This window comes from Poecilia formosa, unplaced genomic scaffold (genome assembly GCF_000485575.1).
Source record: "Poecilia formosa unplaced genomic scaffold, Poecilia_formosa-5.1.2 Scaffold21, whole genome shotgun sequence".
NCBI lineage: Eukaryota > Metazoa > Chordata > Actinopteri > Cyprinodontiformes > Poeciliidae > Poecilia > Poecilia formosa.
The window spans coordinates 3,459,703-3,481,005 of record NW_006799960.1 but is presented as its reverse complement, the minus strand read 5'-3'; the positions used below and the strand labels follow the sequence as shown (position 1 = coordinate 3,481,005).

General features: G+C 37.1%; 1 protein-coding gene across 3 annotated transcripts in view; it reads right to left on the bottom strand.

Moving 5' to 3' along the window:
- Positions 1–21,303, bottom strand: part of atxn1a (ataxin 1a) — a 92,727-nt gene that overhangs the window by 51,222 nt on the left and 20,202 nt on the right. For all 3 annotated transcript variants that reach the window (XM_007547768.2, XM_007547767.2, XM_016669320.1), the window contains exon 2: positions 10,741–10,929. The gene's annotated coding sequence lies outside the window, so the exon portion shown is untranslated. The remainder of the gene's footprint in view (positions 1–10,740; positions 10,930–21,303) is intronic.

The window sequence follows — 21,303 nt, the reverse complement described above, 5'->3', positions numbered from 1 at the left end:
TTTGTGTTGTTAACAAGAGATTGTTATATAACATAAAGCAGATATCGTAATAATAAAATGTTTGGCATTATAAATATGAAGAACATCACATGTGCAACTTCTTAAAGACAAAACAAATTTATTTTTACATATAAAAAATATATACATCAGTTGGAGAAACAGAACAACATCCACCTTTAAGTTTTTTGGTTCAAAATTATGTTTACTGATTGCAGAAGTTCATAGATGGTAGTATTTTAAGATCTGAAGTGTTATCTTAAATAAAATGAACCTAAAACAAAAATCTAATAGTGTTTACGTTGGTTTTCTGTAGACAAAGTCAAACTAGAGGTAGTCCCTGAGCCTCCAACGAAGGAGTTATTTATTGTGAAATGACTTCTTACCAGTTTAATACATTCAGCATTTTATTTCAGTTATCTCCCAGTTTAATCTCCACTTTCGCTTATATTTGCTGCTTAAATAAAATTATAAAACTGGGGTAGTTAGTCATTTGGTTTGCAAACAAGTCTTTTACACTGACCCAACATCACAGTCTTTTTCAGAGTTCAAATCTATCATTCCAATCACCAAACTTTGTGAAAATATTAACATTGTGAATTAAGTGAGGAGTGTAGTTGGGGAAAAAAGTCAAAACAAAGAGCCTTAAAGATCTTAGCAACTTCACAGGGATCTAAAACATTAATGTTTAAAGTTTTACAAAAAACTTTTATGTTCCAAAAAACCAAACTATATTTTCATAGATTTCCATCTCAGTAACCTAAAACTACTTAAAATGCAAGTGAGCAAAACAAGCACAAAGCAGCACGATAAGAAGCAAAAAATTGCAAGAGTCATAATGTTACATTTGAAAAGGAGATCAAAGCATAACACACACAAAAAATGCAGTGACAGAAAAGTATGCAGCTGGAATTCATATTCAAAAAGCTGATATTTCTCAGTGTGAAACAGGAAGTTGTATATTTTGTCTAAAAGCAGCAGCCTGGAGACTTAACAAACCGGCAACCCTGCTGAGGGATTTTAAAACACTTTGTGGTGAGTGTTCTTGTAAAGAGTAATGATAATTCAAAACACTAAAATTCTGGCAGCTTTTAACACCTGTTACTCTGATGTCCACAGATCTCAACCCTACCAGTTATCCAAACCTCTTCATTACCTGACTACTTAAAATCAAGGATCCATGCTTAGGTGCATGCCACTTTTCTCCACCTAACTATTGTGAGGTTAATGAGGCATACGCCATGGAGAGAATGGAAGTTAAAATATTCATGTGGCAGCTGCAGTTCAGTTTTCTCTCCTGCTTTTGGTTCAGACAAAAACAAAATAAAAAATTAGTCAATATGGATAATCATCCAAAAGGAGTATTTGGATGGAGAATGAATTGATTTATTCCAAAATATGAAAATCCACAGATGAGATAAAGGATATAAAGATGAGATAAGGAGATAAAAAGAAATAAATTTTATTTTCCTTCATCATAGACTTTATGCTAACAAACACTCGTCACCACCAGCTGTTGCTCATGCTCTGCTCTATAGTAGCTAAGATATAAACTGCATGTAAGGCTCCAATTTATTCCTGGGACGAAAGGTTTTTCCAGTGGAGAAGCTTTTTTTCTTGACGTTGATCAGCATCGATGAGCTGTGTTTGTAGTAAAAGTGCTCTTCTGTATTACCAATAAGAATGGACAGATCCATTTCACATATTCATATTAGTAATGACTTTCTGCTAATAAGTCTATTTTCTGTTTACAACTATGTGGACTTACAGATTTCAAGACAGTGAAAATTTAGATGCTATGTGATCTTCCATAAAGAAAAAACTTTTTTTTCCCTTTTTTAAAGGGTAAAACTCAAAAGGTCAGTTTTGTATCAGAGTTTACATTTATAAATTCTGAAAGCGATAGGTAGTCTAACTGCAATTTATTTCTGTTTCACATTTCAGGATTTTCATTCTTTCTGTTGCTAAAATTTGGTGACAAGAAGTCTTTAAGTTTGTCACAGTACTGATGCTCTCTCTTTCATCATCTCTGTTTCAAGATTTGTGGCAGTTTCTGCTTTCTATAGAGCTTGGAGTGACTTGCAGTAAGTTAGAAAATGTAACTAAAATGAAAGAAACTTGGGTTATAGTTTCACTGCTGAACATAACAGTCAGATAGTGGAGATAAGTGGCTATTGGGCACCTCCTTGTTGTATAACGTTTCCAAGGCCTGTACAGTCAGAGAGAAGGAGCCTCAAAGCATCACCGGATGTAAATGATAAAACTGGCACAGATTTGCACCACAAAGTAAAATCAACAGGCCAGGTAAAAAAAAAAAAAAGAGACTCCAGGAAATGCAGTTCTGAGGAGAAATGCACATAGCGGTGCTCCCAACTATTAGAAGAGGGAAGAAACAAGATAAAGAAAACATTAGGACAAAGTGAAACATCAGAAGCATAGGCATGCAGATAATACATCAAAATGAAAGGGAGGAAGTGAAGATAGGGTTCCCAAAGAGGGAAAAAGCTAAATAAAAGTAACAGCTCAGAGGAAGAGCAAGCCACATGAAGACTGACGCATGATGAGAACAGGAAAGGTAGGAGAGAGTGGGTGTTCAGAGAGATGACACTTCATCATACGAACTAGTTGTAAAAAGCAATAAACTCTCTGTAGGTCTCGGCATAAGGACTTCCCAGGCAACACAAAAGGCCACGGTCATTCATCTCACTAAAAGCTGGAGCTGCTGAATGGAGCTCAAGTGGTGAAAAGTGTTTGTCACAATAAACTCCTGATTACTTCCGAACCCCCCTCACCATAAAGACAAAATACTGATGCTTTATTTAATCAAGCCGCTATCTGCTCTTTTTTTTTCTTTTTTGTTTCCAATTGCTTCGTGTCATCTAAAGGGTGCTCTGAGACCAAAAATGTTCAGAGAAATCCAATTTAAGGGCAGCAAGAAATTAGTAACTCCATGATCGTGTAAAAGACATTTTGTGTTTTATGGAAACTATCTAACATGGATAATTTCTCAGTCCTGCCTTCAGGTGATTACCTTCCTATGAAGTGATCACTCATGCCAGTTTGCACCCACCTGTACCCTCCTTTTTCTATCATCACTCTTCTCAATTGCATCTAGCTCTCACAGTGCACTTACTGTATACTGATGTGATTGTATTAAGCCGCAGAGAGAGAGAGAGAGAGAGAAGACAGCCCTCGTGGCCAAGATGATGTACAGAACAGAATGTGCAGAAGAGAGACGCGAAGGAGAGAGCAAGTAGGAGTTGGAGTGAGAGGGGAGGCATCCATTATTGTAATCCTAATACCCTGCCTGAAAAGGTGGCACTTAAAGTTAAGGAGAGAAGACAGACGGATGGAAGAGGGAGCGAGAGAAGAAAATGAGCGGAGGCCGTTTCTAAATCTAAAGCGCAACTTAATTTTTCAAGCATTATTGTTCTCTGGTAGAGCATCCGCACAATAACCAAAGACATTTCAGAGGTACATTAGCGTCCCTGTAGTGCATTTGTAATATTCTCTAGATATCCCAAGACGTGCGTTTCAGATGGTACCAATTAACGAGACCAGTCAAGCTCGACAGCAATCACAGCTTTTAACATTATTTATCTCACATTTAGAAACACGCAGCATATGAATCAGGGGTGCTAATTTCACAAACAGCTTTCGACAAAACGCAGTTTGTTTTTGTCACGCAGCGAATACAATAAACCCACTATAAGAAAAGCAATATGTTGCTGTAGTCTATGCAAACAATGAGGGTTATCTTTCAAAAGTGGAGGCGGAGGACAGGGAATACCCTAAAGGAATAACATCTAATGCAGTCAGACTGCTCTGGCCAATTAGTCAGGACTAGCATAGCCAGAGATGATGTCAGCCATCATTACTCACTGCTTAATGTTATAAAGCAGGAGAGAAACAAGAGAAAACAAAGAGGAATGCAGCAGAAGTTAGGTTGTACGTAATGATAGGAAGCCAAAGGAAGACGAGAAGGCTTGCGCTAATAATAGACATTTTATTAATAATTTCCCTAAGCAGTTTATCCATTCCTAAATACAAATGTTAGAATAAATCTGAAGCTCTCTGGACAGAGAACATCTGTTAACATCAATTTTCAAGTCTTCCCACTGATTTTCCAATTAGTACGAGTCTCAGTCTAAAGTCGTCTGCAGCCTCTAAAGCAAAGTTCACACCGTGCGATTATCGGCCGCCTTAGCCAAAATCTTTTGTTGTAAAACGATTGTGAGAAAAATCTATGGTCTCGAGTTTGAATTGCTGGTCAGTTTGACAGATGCACTGAAAGACCAAAGACAACCTATGGGAAATATTAAGATGTGTCAGATATTTTGTCCCATCATTTTTGTTCTCTTATCACGAGAGCTTCCACAGCTGTCTCCTTCTCCCTTTCTTTTCAGACTCTAATAATCACACTCATGACTTCTCGTCCACTTATTGTTGGACAGATATATCTTGTTCTTTAGCAACATGTTCTGCCGTGTTGCTTCTTGCACTGTGCAGCATAACGCGGTTTGTTATTAAGATTTCACGACGTTGAGCTTGCACAGCGTGACAAAATCAGGTCCTGTATGATTTTGGAAATTGCACGGTGTATGCTAGGCTTCCCAGGATTCCGCTGCACAAAATTGAAACTAACATTTTTCGTTATGGGTATAGTGTAGTCAGGGCAAGGCTGACAAAATAATCAATATCTCAACATAATCTATAAGAGAAAATTAAATTATTCCAAAATGCTGATTTGTGTCAGAATCTACATAAGCATTTATGAATTTATTTATTAATGAAGTTTGAGTCTGTTAAGAAAAAATCAGAATAATCATGCAAGGCAATGAAGATAATTTGCTATCCTTGCAGTGGGACAACGCAAACACCACACACTGGATCTGCTTCCACCTTTCATTCGCTCACACACTCAGAATCTGTTAGCAAACGTCTGGTTCACTACAGCCACAGGTTTTTCCACACCGATGGCAGAATCCCAGTCAATATCCCACTGGTACAGAATGACTCTGCACTAACCTTTACCATGTTATCTGAACAAACATAAACACTTATGCATGTGTCTCTCAATGAGATAAGCTCAGCATGCAAACACAAGTGCAAACAATGAGTGCCGAAATGAGTGTGTGCTTTATTAATTTGAACAGAATTTAAACAACCAGGGAGATATTACCTTTTCCCTGACTTTATAACCTCAGTTGCGCTTCTTAGTTCCAGAATATCACTGAAAACAATTCATATTTCAAAATCCTCACCGTTTCCGGCTACTTTTAAGGACACGTGACACGGACAATGAGTAACTGTTTCATTCACTCTTCTCCTCTGCCCTTCATTTATCTCCGTGCACTCTTTTTTTCTCTTCACAACCAGAAGAGCGATTGAACTCTCAGACACCAGATAAGGTAATTAACAAACTCTACAGTGTGCAGAGTCAGCGCAAGTGTGTTTGTGCCAGACAGCAGCACTGCAAAGAGCTGCAGTGTGACAATTAATGAGGAAAATGAAGCGTTCAATTCTGTCTTCTCATCAATCACAAAATTATTGCCAAAAAAATAACTAAGGAACGTTTATTCGCCTTAATAGAAAGTATTAACTTTAGCAAGTATTTCCTCAAACATTAGGCAAGTAGCTCCATTTAAGAACTCCGACATGAGAATAGAGTAATTTTTAAGTTTGTTGCACTCAACTCTGAACTAAATGACCTTATAAAAATGATCAAACAATCAAAGTATTCAGCAAAAACAATGGGACAGTCAGATCAGATCTTTCCAGACAGACGATGTTTGCATGATCCTATCAACATTCCTTTAACCTCTGTCGCTCATTGGAAGTCTTGGATTTAAAAATGTTGGCAGCCTTTTGAAAATCTGTGAGTTCAGTTCTACATTCTCCCGAAACCACACATGATAATGGGTGTTTTGATAATGCTAATCATGCTAGCTGTGATAATTATTGTTTTATAAGATGCTGAAGACAGTTTAAAATTGTCAATTCTCTGAGTCGGCAAAAGGTTCAGGTCAAAGCTTTATAAAACATGGACATTGGAAAATGGCACTTCAAATTCTAATATACTCATCCTTGGGTTCAGCCAAAGTATTAATGTTTCTTGATCTCTTGGAAACTGAAGTGAATCTGAAGGGGTTTCTTGAATAAAAGTACTCCGTGTCTGTGCTTTTTTTCCGCTCCTTGCAGGTACTGTTGCACCCTTTGATAGAGCATTGTGCATAACTAGTGGTAACATTTTGGAAATGGTAGACTTTATCTTTGGCCGGTTGCAAGTATCTAAACTAATATCACTATGAACGACAGTGATATTTTAGCTAAAAGCCAATGTACACTTGCAAGATAGAGGAGTAAGGTAACACACTAGTTCAAAAGAAGAAGAAGGTCAATAGACGCTGCTTTTATTTTTACCACCTTTCAACCAAGCTCGTGATATTAGATGCCCTCTTCTTTTTCCTCTCTCTTTCTCTCTGTCTGTAATTCCACTTTCATTTGTCTCGGCATCATGTGTAAATGAATGTGTGTGTTTCCCTTCTTGCCCTCTAAACAAAGTTCAATCCTACTACGAGAGAGCAGAGGCCCAGATCAAATAAAGCCAAGCAAAGCTATTACAAGAAAACAGAGAAGGGAAACTCCACGCTCTCCCACACTGAGACTATTTACCCCAATTGTTTTAACCCCTCGAAGCAGCAATGTGCCCCAAATGTAACTAGACCCTCTGAAGAAGTAATAGAATGTATTAAGTACAAGACTTTAAGTTAATTATTTGGTGATATATGTTGTATAACCAATGCTTTTTAAAATACTCCCAGCCATAAACTTGCTAAATCACAAATTTAACTGGTTTCGTTTTAATCAATGACTCAAGTACTCGTGATGTCAAGAAAAACTGGAATAATGAACATTTATCTATGAACTAAACAACCCAGGATTGGTGAATACGTGAAGGCGTCAGAGATGCTTTTTTAGCAGAAAGCAGCCCTCAGTTAATTAGTAATTTGACATCTTTGGCATCACAGTGAGCCACCACTGCAGGCTACATTGAAACGGATGAGAGGATATTTCAGTAACAAATGAAAGAAAAAAAAAAATCTATCCCTGAGAGTTAATTGAATTTGTAAAGCACTGTCAGGATTTCCCTGCAAGGTTTAGTCTTCCTCTTGGCATAAAAATTATCTCTTGCATCCTAATCGCTGATAAAGAAATCAAAGCCATGCAGAGGGTTTTTTTTGGGGGGGGGGTTTGCAAACAAGCTGTCAGGAAGTAATTTTAACATCTGAATTTAAATTTACAGCCAGTGAAGGTTAAAAGTGTCACTGGGATGCTTTCAGTAAACAGTGTGCATATCTTTATGTTTGATCTGAGCTGGGCAGTCACATCTAAGTAGACTGGGGAGACAGACACAACCTGGAATTAACAACAAGGAGAGGAGACACAGATTTTTATTTATTTTTTCAATATATATAAATGATTTAACCTGTTGTCAAGGTCTATAATTTGTATAGAAATAAACAAATGCTGCTTATTTTTCAGTGTTTGTGAATTAACAGTTGCTTTAATTTCATGCTTGATCTTTATTTTTCTTGGCACAACTGGAATAAAATTAGGCATTTGTTCAATACACCCTCAAAAAAAAACTTTTTTTATTATTATTTATTTAATATCAAAGTAGAAAATACATGGTGTGATAAATTACATTAATGAAAAGGGGGAGGGGAAACCACGGAAATAAAGAAAGAAAGAAAGAATGTATTGTGTTTTGAAGAAAAAAAAAACTTAAATTTTGTTTGAATCATAGTAACGCCATTTGTTCATGATAATATTTTTTGCATAAATAAATCTTTAAAAGAGATTGTAATAAGCACTGCTTTCTTAGTCCGCCCATTAGTGTATATAAAACGAACAGGTACTAAATTAAAGGGGAAATATTAAGTCTTGTAAAATGTTAGGCAAGCACATTTTAATGAGTCCTTGTTGGATCGTAGCAGTTTCTTAGGCACTAACAAGGGACTAGCATTCCTTTTTTTCCCCAAAAATATATTCCCTTCTTTGTCGGTTTAGGTTGCTCTCAAAGGTGTGTGTTGAAATTATCCTGAAGCTTGTCAAGTGCAGGTTAAGTCGAAAATTATTTCCTAAAAGTTGTATGCCAATAAATGTGACCAGTGTTGGTGGATTGGGGCGTCTTCCTTCTGAAAAACACAACAGACATCAGAACATAAAACTGCTCTAGGGTACAAAAGCACAACTCGAGAAACCTCATCTCCTACATTTGCAAAGATATTTTTGAGTAGTTCTGGTTGGATTTTTCTGTTACTTTGCAGCAGATTGCTCACTGCAAGGTGCGTGTTTTTGAGCATAGTGTGAGCAGCATGTCTGAAGTGGCAGCAGCTCCACTGCTCCATCTGTGTCTACACAGGCGGTGTTCAGATTTGCTATCAAACTGGACGGTACCTGCATTTTAAAAGCACAAAAAAAATACTCCTTTCATGCTGTATAATTTCTTAGCAGGCAAATCATACTGATCAACAAATAAAATAGTAATTCCTTTCAATAGATTTAAGCTTCAGATTACAGTTCTGGCTCGATGTTTTCGGCTTGATGTCGACTCTGATGTCCCGCCCAAGTGTCACTGTCTGAGCTTCTGACTGTCATCCCTGCATCAGCTCATTTCTGATGGGTTTTCGGCTCAGAGAAAAGCGACCGTCAACTGAATAAAAAGCCAGCAAAAAGAATAAATCATCAGGGAGAAAAATGTCTAATTTGCACCCAACAGAGATAATTGCTGAAGAAAGAGTGTGAGGGGTAAGTATCGCTGAGGCTCACCTTACAAAATTTTTGCTTTATCTTCACCTTCGTCTTATCGGCATCTAACATTTCCGCTTATGCTCTCTGTATGCAGATTTGTCCTATTACTTCTCATCTCCTTTTTTGCATTTCTGCAAATATTTTAATAAATTAATTAGTCTGTACTTCAAAACATATTTGTAGAATTATGAAGCAAGTCCCCCGGCACACCGAAGTGGCTTGCAGCTAAAATTAGTGATGCCGTTGGGGAGCATCCTTATAAACAAAAAAAGGCATAAAATTGAATATTTGGTTGTTAAAGTTGAACATATGAATATATATTCGACTTATATTAATAGGTTGAAAGAAATAACGCGTACACATATGTTACTGTCACGAACAGTGTTGCGCATGAATGCTCTCAGAAGTGGGGCTCCCTTTTAGCATATACTTTTAACCCTGCTTTTTTTGGAAGTCAAACTTAGACTGAGCAGAGTTCTTCTTGGACACAATGGACACGGATATGTCCTGACATGTGAAAAATATTAGGTGCGTCAATGTAGAAGAGACAGACATTTCCCTGTGAAGACCGCAGTGTGTGACCGCTGTGTGTGTGCGCACGGATTTAGGCAGTTGCATCCACATATCAATCTTTAGGGGAAACTGAAAGCTCCTTTATTAACATTATAATTTATAAGTCATACAGAGTTTTTACTCCAACTATCAAAAAGGTAAGCATAACCATGTTTTCTTTTCATGTTTTTAACATGGATGTGACGAGGACAAACACTTGCATGTACTTGTGCATTGTGTGTGCCAGTTTTGAGAGAATTAATTTAATTAGTTAATTAATTAAATTACTCCACTGTAAGGGACTGAAATGGGGATAAATTCTAGGACCTTAACCATTGAACTTATTCATCTCCTCCATAAAAACAGCAAGGCAATGAGAGGATAGAAAAAGTAGAGATTGCTTTACTGACTTTCCACGCTAAGTAACCCCTTTTATTGAATCTGTTAGCATAAAAGAGTGTGCGCCTCAATATCCAACAGGTGAAAAAAGGGCAAAGAACTGAGAAGAGAGTTTGCAATAGGTACAGCAAAGATGACACAAACATTAGGAAAACAGAAGGGAGTTACATAAACCATTAAACAGTAGCAAACAGAGAATTTGGTTAAAGATAAGCATTCAAACATCTTTTTATAGATATTTCCAGTCAGACAGCGATTGTCCAAATTAAGGCAAGACAGAAAATGTTGCACATTTGCCTTTGTAGCCATGTGTCCCGTCTAAATTTAGCCTAAACATTTCAACTTATAAACAGTGTTTCATCCACATTTAAGCACCGATCAACTTCTTTATGTAGACAGTGTTTCACCTTTCACTTTTTAACCACAATAGGGTAAAAGGCAAGCTCATCTGTTTCTCAGTCTTAAAAACAATTCTGCACAGAAATTAAGCCAAGAAATATAGTTCTCATAGTAATGAACATAGGGAATATAAACTTCATTTTCCTGCCAATAGGGATAACACTCATTTAAAACAATCCATAGTCGCCTTTCAATGACTACAAAAAAACACTTAAAGGCACTTAGTCGGCCACAAACTGAAACTACTGCTTTTACTCCTTCTTATTCGAATCAATCAAAAGAAAATTCAAAGCCAAAGGCTTCTGGTTACCATAGCTACAAAATGGCCTGGCAGAAAAGTATTGCACTCCCCTGCCCACTTAAGATCAATCCCTTGACAGCTTCTGCATAACTGACAGATTTATTACCCGGCTAACCTCCCAACATCAGCACGTCTTCCTAAAGAGGGCCATATGTCAGAGATCACTCTCAAGCAACAAATGACAAAACTGTTACTCACAAAACACGCAACAGAAAAACAGAGCAGCTAATAATTTGACAAATCTACTTGTAAGAAGCGCCTCACTTGACTCTTACCTGAGCAGAGGAGTCAGAGCTACGTGGGCGGAGAAGGTGGAGCGTCCTGCTCAGCTGGGAGCCGACAACCGTCCAGAGCTTTACGTTGACTGACGCGAGGACCGAGTCTTTCCAGGAGTGGAGGAGGAGCGTCTCAGGTGTCTCGATGTCCTTTCAGTTTCGTCTGTCCGCAGCCACAGCCAACATTCCCTGCAGAAAAAACCCCAAAAACAAACATCAGCACATCTTTCAACTTTATTGGCCCAGTTTACCAAATGTTTGCAAAATCTACTAATGTGTTACAAGAAAGTATCCTTATGATTAAAATGTTTTCACATTTTGTGTTGTTACTTCAGTGTAACACACAGGGATTGTATGTGACAGATCGAGAATCTGTTTCAAATGTAACAAAAAAGAAAAAAATGTTTAGTTTAGGATGTTTAAATGTTTTAGCAAGACAGAGTGTTTCACTGTGCTGCAGAGTTTTGTACCTTTTATACCTTTATTTGCATCCAATTATCAGTTTAACCTTCAAACAAATGCACACAAAATTCTCCTCAAAACAACCTCAAACTTTATAATTGCATAATATCACAAAGCTAAATGAGCTAAGGTGAAAAAGTTTGTCAAGACCATTAAATAAGAAAAATAATGGAAACAAATCTGCATATTAATTTCTAAAACTTATCCCACACTTTGTTTTTTCAATCTTTTTAGAAGCTCCTGACCTTTGTAAAAATCTGTTTGCCGTGTCCTACACTATCTCTGTCACTGGTATTCCATTTTTCTGTTGCTCTCTTGCCCTCTCTGAGGAGTATTCAGAACAACATCCAAGCTATTTATACACTGACGCCCGATCAGCATGGCAACCAGGCTTTGTTTACCCACATGAGACACCGGTTTGAGGCTTGTGTCCTCCTTTTATCCCCCAAAAACATAGCTATTAAGGTTCATTTGGGCATGTTTCATGAGCGTGGCTCACTTTAACTAAACATCTTTAATTTCCCAGCAGATCTTGGTGTTTCTGTGGAAATAAGTGAGCACATTTGCAAAATTCCTCACTATGTTGCAAAAAGGTGGAGGGAGGCTATTTGACTCAATCAGAAGAGTTCATCTCCAGTTCTCGAGGAACTATTTACTCTACGTTGTATATAAGTACCTGCATCAAATAAATAAGTTACCTCTTCAGCCTGTGATCAAGCTCTGCAGAAGCCAAGAATTGAAAAGTTTAAATTAAACATGAGAAACCAGGGAAACATCTAAAACATACAGGAGAGCAGCCCTTCAACGCTGGACTACATGCAAATTTGGTTACATGTTTATAATGTCCTCTCAAAACAGAAAAATCAGAATTTTCCCTCTTTTTCATAAGAAAACAGCCATCCAAAGACTGATTGACGACAGACAGAAGACAAATGACACTTTAATTACATGCTGTACCTCTGGACTAAAGGTGTCAAGATGAAGTCCAACACTGATGCCTCTTCAACTGTTGCACAGGCAATTTTTTTCAAACAGTTCAATGAACACAATCTTCGACACGTATTAATCACGCCGTCATATTCCCCCTGCTGATGCGGGGCCTGCCTGCCTCCTATTGTGCTGAGAACTCAATCTCCAAAACCTAAGAAGCAGATGCACAGAAACTGCACGCAAAATGATGTGATGGCATGTATTACCCATTGTGTGAGTTTAACTCTACATCCTGCATGCAAAGTGTGTAATGTTATGCATGTGTACAGATAAAAGGAAAAGGATAAAAAGTTGGCGCACCTAAGCAAACTCATCTCCGTTCACATAGTACAGCTGAACATTGAATACTCAAATCATGAAAGCAGTGCACTTCAAACTCATTCACCTTTTTTTTTTTTTTTTACTACAGATTTGCATTTACTCTCACACATCAATCCACAATGTCCTACATTAATGGTGACTGAGAATTCAACTGCCAACTCCCACTCTAAACTACAGAGTAAATATCCATTTCAAGCAACACAATACAAAAGCAAAACGATTTCAGCTGTTTCTTCTTTGAACAATCCTCCTCTTTTTTCCAAAAAGTCTAAATTTGGATTGGTTGTTCCGTTCAGTGACAAGATTAGCTAACACATTGTTGCTTACTACCAATGTAAGCATTATCAATTACTGCGAGTCCACTAAATCCATAACATTTGATTCTTATTTTTTTATGATTTTATGTTTTTTCTTACACAAAAACATGGAATAAAACCTGTTCAATTTCATAGTAGTTTTCAAGTAAAACATGCGTATTGCACAGAAAAGTTCAGGTTTTTGCTATTCTGTTCTTAGAGTAACACTGAAGGTACAGCAAGTTGATATTAGCTGATATGTCAGTCTGCTTGGGTAGAGCACGGCTCTGTACTGTTGACGCTCCAAGTGTAGTTTCGAAAGTACATTACATGAAAACAGTGAGGGTTTGCACTTCCACAAAATTATGACTTGCATGAGCTTGCACCTATCAAACGCCTATAATTGTTTTTCTTGCAAGCAGGGTGAAAGTGTTGGAGCCTCCTTTCAGCCAGCTGACCAGAAGGGTGTATCAACAGGTGGCTGGATTGGCAGCAATGAGCAATTCTATCAATTATACAGTCAAAGAAAACTCTGGTTGCCCTGGCACTCTGCTCAATAAAAGCACTTCAAAAACATGTAAGTGAAAGTAAGATGGAACGTCTGAGCCCAAACGGGTCGCACCACAAGTTGAAGCAAACTTTTACAAACAAGTTTGGGCCTTCACATAAAAACTTGGAAGGCCCATGGCCTTGTAGTTTGTTGAGTCATGCATGCAAAGACAAAAAAAAAACAAATTCACAACAGAGGAATTTCAAACAAAAAACTGGAACTTTCAAGTCGTGTGTAGTAAAAATCCAGCTTCGTGACACTAACAACAGAAACCTGCGTGACCTTTGGAAAGAGAGCCTGATTGCTTACCTGCTTTAATCCTGCCACTAATCTCTTGTTGAATTCGGGTTAATTCATTTAGCATATGTATGTTCAGAAATTTTGCAGACACTTTAAATATATTCATACACTTTTATAGTAACCTGCTGGGTCATGTTAACAACCGTCTCCTCTGTTCCACTTTGGCTTACTGCTGCACAATATTACACTGAGAGTGCAGACAGAGATTCTCCATGAGGGTCAGATTTCAGCACCACGCTGGCACAACACAGCACGCTATTTTCAGATTTGTTTGAGTGAAGTTTTTGGGTAATTCTGAGTGACAGCAAGAGTAGCAGCAATATAACCTGGTTTGCACTGTGTTTTCATTGGCCTGGCAGGCTGTTTTATAGAGATTAATTGGTCTAGTGCCATAGAAACTATGAAATAACTCAACGATATTAAGTGTAAAGCATTTGCAAAACACACCAATAAAAGGCTCCCCATTTTCTGTTTATGTGAAAGATGTTTTGTAAATATTATCCATCTTAGAATTTTACTTGGAGAAAGACAAAAAAAAGCAGTAAAAACTAAAAATCCCTTTACATCAATATGTTATAACTGTGTGATTTTTTCCCCCCCTTTTTTATGGCTCAGTGTGATGATATCCTCTGTTAACCTGTATCTTGTCAGAAATCAATATCCATCCTGGCTGGAGTTGAGGGGTCAAATCAATACAGAGCAGAGCTTTCACCTGGTTTAACCCTGTCAGTCTGCTTCAGGGAAAACATTGGCCTAAATATTGTGAAAAGACAGCTTCCACTTACTGGGCTCAGACTCGGTTCCCTGTCATTGTGTGATGAACTCAATACTCCTGACAGCCTGCTCTCTGTATATCTGAACACAGCCCCTTTTGGCCCGCCATATTATTGCTTTCCAGCCTGTTGTCCCTCCTCTGTCTCACACAGGAACGGACACACCTGCATGAACCCACCTGCGCATACGCATTCAGAGACGCTGACAGGCAAAACTGTGAAAAACGAAAAAAAAAACAGAACCATGGGTGAAACTGTCATGTTTGTGTTCTTGTCTAGGTGTTCTTGTAAGGTTATGTTTGAGAAGACCAATTTAAACTTTTAACCCTAGAAGTGGAGGTATTGTATGGACACCAAGGACATTTGTGATGCTTGTTATTTTTAGAGAGATGTTGCGACAACTACAGACAAGAAGCTTTTAAGAAGCAGCTTAAACTTGGGCCAGAAGAGAGTTGGAATAATACTGAGATACAGGTTATGGACAAGAAATGAAGGTATGAGAACTTGTCGTTTTAAAATGTATTCGTTCCATCACAGAACAATAAATGTTGAGGCTTTTCAGACAAAAAAAAACAAACAGAATATCTAAAAGCCAAAATGTCCATGCATTTAAACTGAAAACTACAATTTTTTGTGTGTGCAAACACATCAAAGGTCAACATGCTGTAAAATGTGCTAATTGTTTTGAGTTCAGTACAAATCATATAATAAAGACAATATTTTAATCCATTCATTCTCAGTAGGATGAAAAAAATATCACCAAACCCCTACAGCACATTTTCTCTTTTATGCTTTCCTGTTTGTTGCCTTAAACTGTTAAACTCTAAAGAATAAAAGTTTGCACAAATGAGTTCACACTGTATGTGTTAAAAGTATAGAAAGGTTTTTAAAAACATGATTAGGAAAGTCAAACCTAAAATGTAACTGAAAATACGTATTAAATAGAAAAGACAGACTGACTCATTTCTAGCTTGTGGCTATTCTGTTCCATGACGGCTGAAGCTCCACCTGAAGAAAAAATATTTAATTCCTATTGTCCTGCTAAAGAGTTAGTTCTACATATTTCAATCTGTACTTCTGACATTTCAATATTTTTCACCTTACAGATGCAAAAATCAAACATAATTGTAACTGCCACGTAAAATGTATTGTATCAACATCAATTCAGAAGAATGCTTAAAGAGCAACTATTAGTTGAATGTGATATTCTACAGTTGACCAATGAGTACAACCCTTAGAAACAAAGAGTTAATGTGATAGTGAAAGTGATGCTAAGGAGCAATATTATTGTTTATCATATGTTGACTGTGATAACCCCGCATTTTGCATTACTTCCTTTTCAAATACAAAATGCCCTCAACTGTGACAAATTTCAGCGTTCTAGTCACTAAAATTAAATTTCATCAAACACTGGTATTGTAGCGGTTCAATATAATTTGCAACTCTAGCTGTGATCATTATGAGAGAAGGAAGATGAGATCGGAAAGTGTGGTTTTAAATTAAATTGTAATCACGGTATCTGACAATGTTATTTTATGGGGGTTTTGTCTTTCTAAAATCATCCAGCCCTACATGTAACTGATTTTATCAAGCTGTTGTAACATCGGGGGATGTGTGATGAAGCAGTCGTTGCCGTCATTGCCTTGGAGCAAGAATATTCCAGACGTTCTGAACCCCAACTAGACATCTTATGTATCTGATTTGTACTTTTTTGAATGGAAAAGACAGTTCATTCATTTCATAGTAGAATAGCTGAAAAATGTACGCAATAGAAGAAAATCGTCTCAAGGCTGCAATATAACTTATGTAATCTAGAAATAGTTGCACAGATACAGCCAGGAAAAAAAAAGCATACAACCCTTTTCAATGCATTTCTTAACAGCTGCTTTTCAAGGAGAAAGTGAAGCACAGAAGTAAAAGAGGGAGTCTAGACTGTATTGTTGCTACTGCAAACGACTGAATTCTATTGAGATTTACAATCTCAACTGATTTTAAAAAGCATTAACTCGTAAAGATCCGAAGCCACAACCAATGACTTTTTTATATCTCTGAACAGTGTAAAAGAATCAGGATGATTGTTTTAGGTTTTATTGCAGTCTGTGCAACTGAATGCGACTGTGTAAAACTATGGGAGCAGAAAAGAGAGAGGGAGAGGCACCTATACAATGTGACACTGAAAGAAACATGACCTGTGTTATGCAACTCACTCATTTGCTCTCGACACTATCCCTGCAGGTCAAAGTATAGTGCTCACAAAAGCTGCCTAAACAGGCTTCAGTGTACCTGTTGGAAGCTTTTTCCAGCTAAAAATTGCAGACATGCACCCACGAACAGTGAAACGGTATACGCACTGAAACACCACTTCAACCATATAGAACCACGAGCTTTACAGCTGAATAATCAATGAAGTGCTGACACAACTCGACCAAAGTAAGGTGGACTAGTCTTGAGAGACAGATTAAGACGTAAATGTATTTTGTCAGCAAGAACAGGATTGAGACATCATGAGAGACTTACTGTCTGTCAAGGGAGAAAGTTGCAGATGTTTACTGTGAAAGCAGCTCTATAGTTTCTGTCTTTTAGGCTCATTGCAGCGGGAGACAAACAATCAGGATGAAAATACCCTGAAGCTCTTGTACTGCTCTGACTGCACTGTTAGAACATGAAGAGATTAAAATATTCACTGCTGACTTAACTAAGAGGTTGATTATGAATGGTAAATAGTCTGTACTTGTACAGCGCTTTATCTAGTCCAGAGGACTTCGAAGTGTTTCACGCTATATTCAGTCTTTCATCCATTCACACACACAGAAATGATGTAGATAAATAAAATCTAGCTGTTTTAACATTATTTCCATGATTACAATTAAGACATCAATTTAAAAAAAAATAAAAAAGGGAGGCGAACACAACGCAGCTGGAGAACAATTCAAAAAGGCGAAGACCTAGCAAACTGGCACCATACCCATGGATTTAAAAGCTCTCTGAGGTGAGCCTGTTATTCACCACAGTTAAGAATGACTGTGACAAAAACAGTAATTTATGAAGGTTAACGTCTATCAGCATTAAGGAAGACGTTGCGGTGTATTCTTGGGTCGTTGGCTAATTATTCTGCATTCACATGCAGATAGAAAATTTAGACAGCTTATTATAGATTATGAAAAAATCAGAGCTGCTCATAGTATGGAGACTTTTAAAGAAATGCACCACTACTCGTTAACTTTTCATTTAAATACAAGTTGAAGTATTAATTTTTTACAAATTCTTTGTTTTATATTGAATCAAATTTTTTTTAATCAATTTTTTTACATATTTTAACTCTTGTGATTTTACTACTCTAATGAGATTATTTTTACTATCTTCACCGTGTAGTTCATTGGTCAATAAATAAAGTTAACATTGATTAAAAAAAAAAATAAACCACTATGTGTAACAGCAAATGTTTTGTACTGGTAGAGGATAAATAAAAAAATGAAAAAAACACAGTAAATGATGTATTTAATTGACCTAAAATCAACATGCTTACACTTATCTAAGTGGAAAACACAACAAACAGGCTGAGTGGAATTTATTTTTGTTTGATACTTAAGATTGGCTCTAAAACATAACTGCCCTTATTGCAGAAAAACAGCATTTTAATAAAGCAATAATATGCCTTTTTTCATGATTGAGTTCGTTGATTTTTCAGTACAATTACAAAGAACAAAAGTCATTTCAGTAGTAGTTATTTAATATCTTTTTCAAGTGTGATTTATGGGGTGAAATTTCACTTCAGTGGCAAGTACTTCATGTCCAATAATTAGGCAAAGAGCAAAAATGATTTAAAACAAAAAAAAGAGTAAAGATACTATTGGAAAGGTGCAGAACTACAACAATGTACCTACTGGATTCAAGAGTGCCAGTAATCACATAACTAATCTATCAATAACTTGCAGAACTCCTAAAAACTTTCAGATACCACCTAGATTTTCACAGTACTAACTACACACTGTATGGGCCCTGTTGTAATCATTTAATTTTTCATGAATATTAAGGTCATACTACGCTCACAATGATGCTAATAAGAATATGACCCCTTAGCCTAAAGGAACACATTAAAAACTAATTCAATCCCCATAAACCTCAAATTAAAAACTGATTAACGCTTCGTAAAATCCACTGATAAGCTGAAGTGAATGAACAAGAACATAGCAACAAGCCAGCTCATTCCCTGGCAGAGCTTTTCTACATCCAAAATGAAAGTTTATGAAAATAGATGGCCTTTTTATAAACAGTCCAGGCTTTCATGACACCATCAGGAAGCACATTTGCATTTCGCCTGGAAAGCGGCTGCCTCCACGCACCTCAAATAAAGAATGAATAGCTGTCTCCCACGCTGCTGTTTTTAGCCAATCATTTGAGTCCTCAGAGCATTTTTGACTGAGGTACTTAAAAAAAATAAAAAATACACGAGCTGGAGATAGATCATGGTTTTACAACAGCTGAGCAGGTTTTAGGTTTATTTTTAAAGCAGTGCTGCTTCTAGAGTCAAACATGCCTTTTCCAAAAGGAGAAGAAAACTGAGCACGCAAAATGTGCAAAAAATAGAAAAGTTCACCGAAACCAAACATACTTCATGCAAAAGCCCCAAATAAATTGCACAGCTGCACATATACATGTGTTTATCAAGGAATAAAGCCAAAAATCTTTCATAGAAATTTTACTTAAAAGGCAATGAGGCCTAAAACAGATGAGTAAGGCCTGCTGAAACACTACTAAAACCATAAGTGTTGAAGGAGAGAGACAATAACATTATACCCTCTGAATCTTTCACAGTTGCACATTTCTGCTTATACCCCAGAAGAAATGTGTGTTTGAATGACTCTTGGAGACGTTTACTACTATTAAAGATGAGCTCACACGTTTCCATGTAACTCTGCATTCCTCCCATGTCCCTCATTGGTAGAGGGGGCACAGAGTCACGTAGAGCCCAGCTTTGATCACCTTCCAAAGAGCCGAACATCAAAATAAGGCAAACGGGTTGAGAGAAGGACCACACAAGCACAAACCCCTACACAAAACACTGTTTAAAACCATTCACACTTAAAGCTTTCTTCTAAAACATGTTCCCCTAACACACAAAAAGCCATTTTGCATTTGCTTTGGCACAATGCATGGAATTTACTTTTGGTTTTAATTACAACACACATTTTCTTGAGAATTATCTGTATGTAAGATGAAGTGGCCTTTTCCTGACTTATGAAAATAAACACTTCTACAGTACTCATCTTCTTGTTTACAATAATGAATACCTCACAGCACACAAGAAGTTATGAATTACTAAAAAAAATAAATAAAACTGACTCACTGATCAATATGACAATGTAAAGTATGAGCAATGCAAAATGCTTCAACTATAAATTTGTGGCAGAGACACTAACTGAAGCACCAACCTTTGTTTAAAAGTCTTTTATTTTCTCCATTGAACAAATGAACTCAAATTGAAGGTCGTCCATTTTTAAGCTTCTTTTAATACATTGTTTTACCACAGGTTGTGATGAGTAAACAAAATAAATCTGAAGTAAAAACGTAAATTATTAGATATTTTTTTTAAAAATAATAAAAATTTGACAGTCCTGTGTCACAAGAAATATGACCGAATAGCAGCAGCTACCACAGGTTGGTAGTATTATTTCATGGAAATGCAGCCTTGCAAATGTGGGATTCATAAGAACCCATATGCAACTCTTTGGGAACATCAGTCTTCCTCAAAGATCTCAAAATTCGTTGAAAGACTAGTCAACTTTTACTTTTTCGTTATCTGTAATAATTTCAACAGAGGGCAAGAAAATGGTTTCTGAAGGCTTAGCTGCTTTAAGGAAGTGAAAGCTGACTGACTGCAGACAGAAACTTTGCTGAAATCACTAGAAATGTTGATGTGGTCTGTTCCATAAAAGGAAAATTGAGCCGTATCTTGGATCAGGAATGTGAAGCAATTGGTCAATAGATACAAGTCACAAATTACAGGTGTATTTCATGCAATAAAGGTTTGTAGTGCAAAACACCACTAAATGTCCAACATTTGGATGCTTACTAGTATGAGTTGCAATTTAGTAATGCCAAGAACAACTGCTGAATTCAAGAAAAAGTTCATTTTTTATAATTTTGTAAATTATACTTGATCTGTATTTTTCTATTTTTTTCTTTCGTATTACTTAATTTTATAAATTCCTTTTCTATATGTTCCTATAAATTAAAATTTTTATACTAAAACAGTAAAAAGAAAATAGTTTATTACAAATAAATTAAAACTTACAATCGTGTCCATTGTGTAAAACAGAAGAGACATGTTGAACTGGCTGGCTGGAAAATGTGTGTGTTCTTCATAAGCAAACTCTCTCTCTAAAAAAAAAAACAGTGTGTGTGTGTGTATGTGTGTGTGTGTAAAAAGGTTACGTAAAAATAGTAACGCCCTCTACAAATATTCCTGTTCATTTGTCATGTACCAACCAGTCAAGTCAACAGGAGTGAGTCAAGTTTTAAAAGTTAAAAGTTAAAAGTTATTACGGGGTTCACAGTGGGGCCCCAGGAAGTCACCAACATACGTCAGGAAGAACAGTGATTGTGACAGCTTCCTGCTGGCGGCACAGGTGCTCGCATCCAAAGATCCACACTGATGCACGAACACTTGGCCAGACCGCTGTATGCCCCCTCCCTGACACACCTGAGATACATAATGGCACACATTAGGATGCACATGCACGCACACATGGAAAGTACAGGGGCTCACACCGCCCCACCAGCTGTCCCTCAGAGTGTCCAAGAGAGGACAAAGAACACTGAGACAAGAGGAACAAGAAGGAATGAGTGGGTGTGTGTGCACGCATGTGTG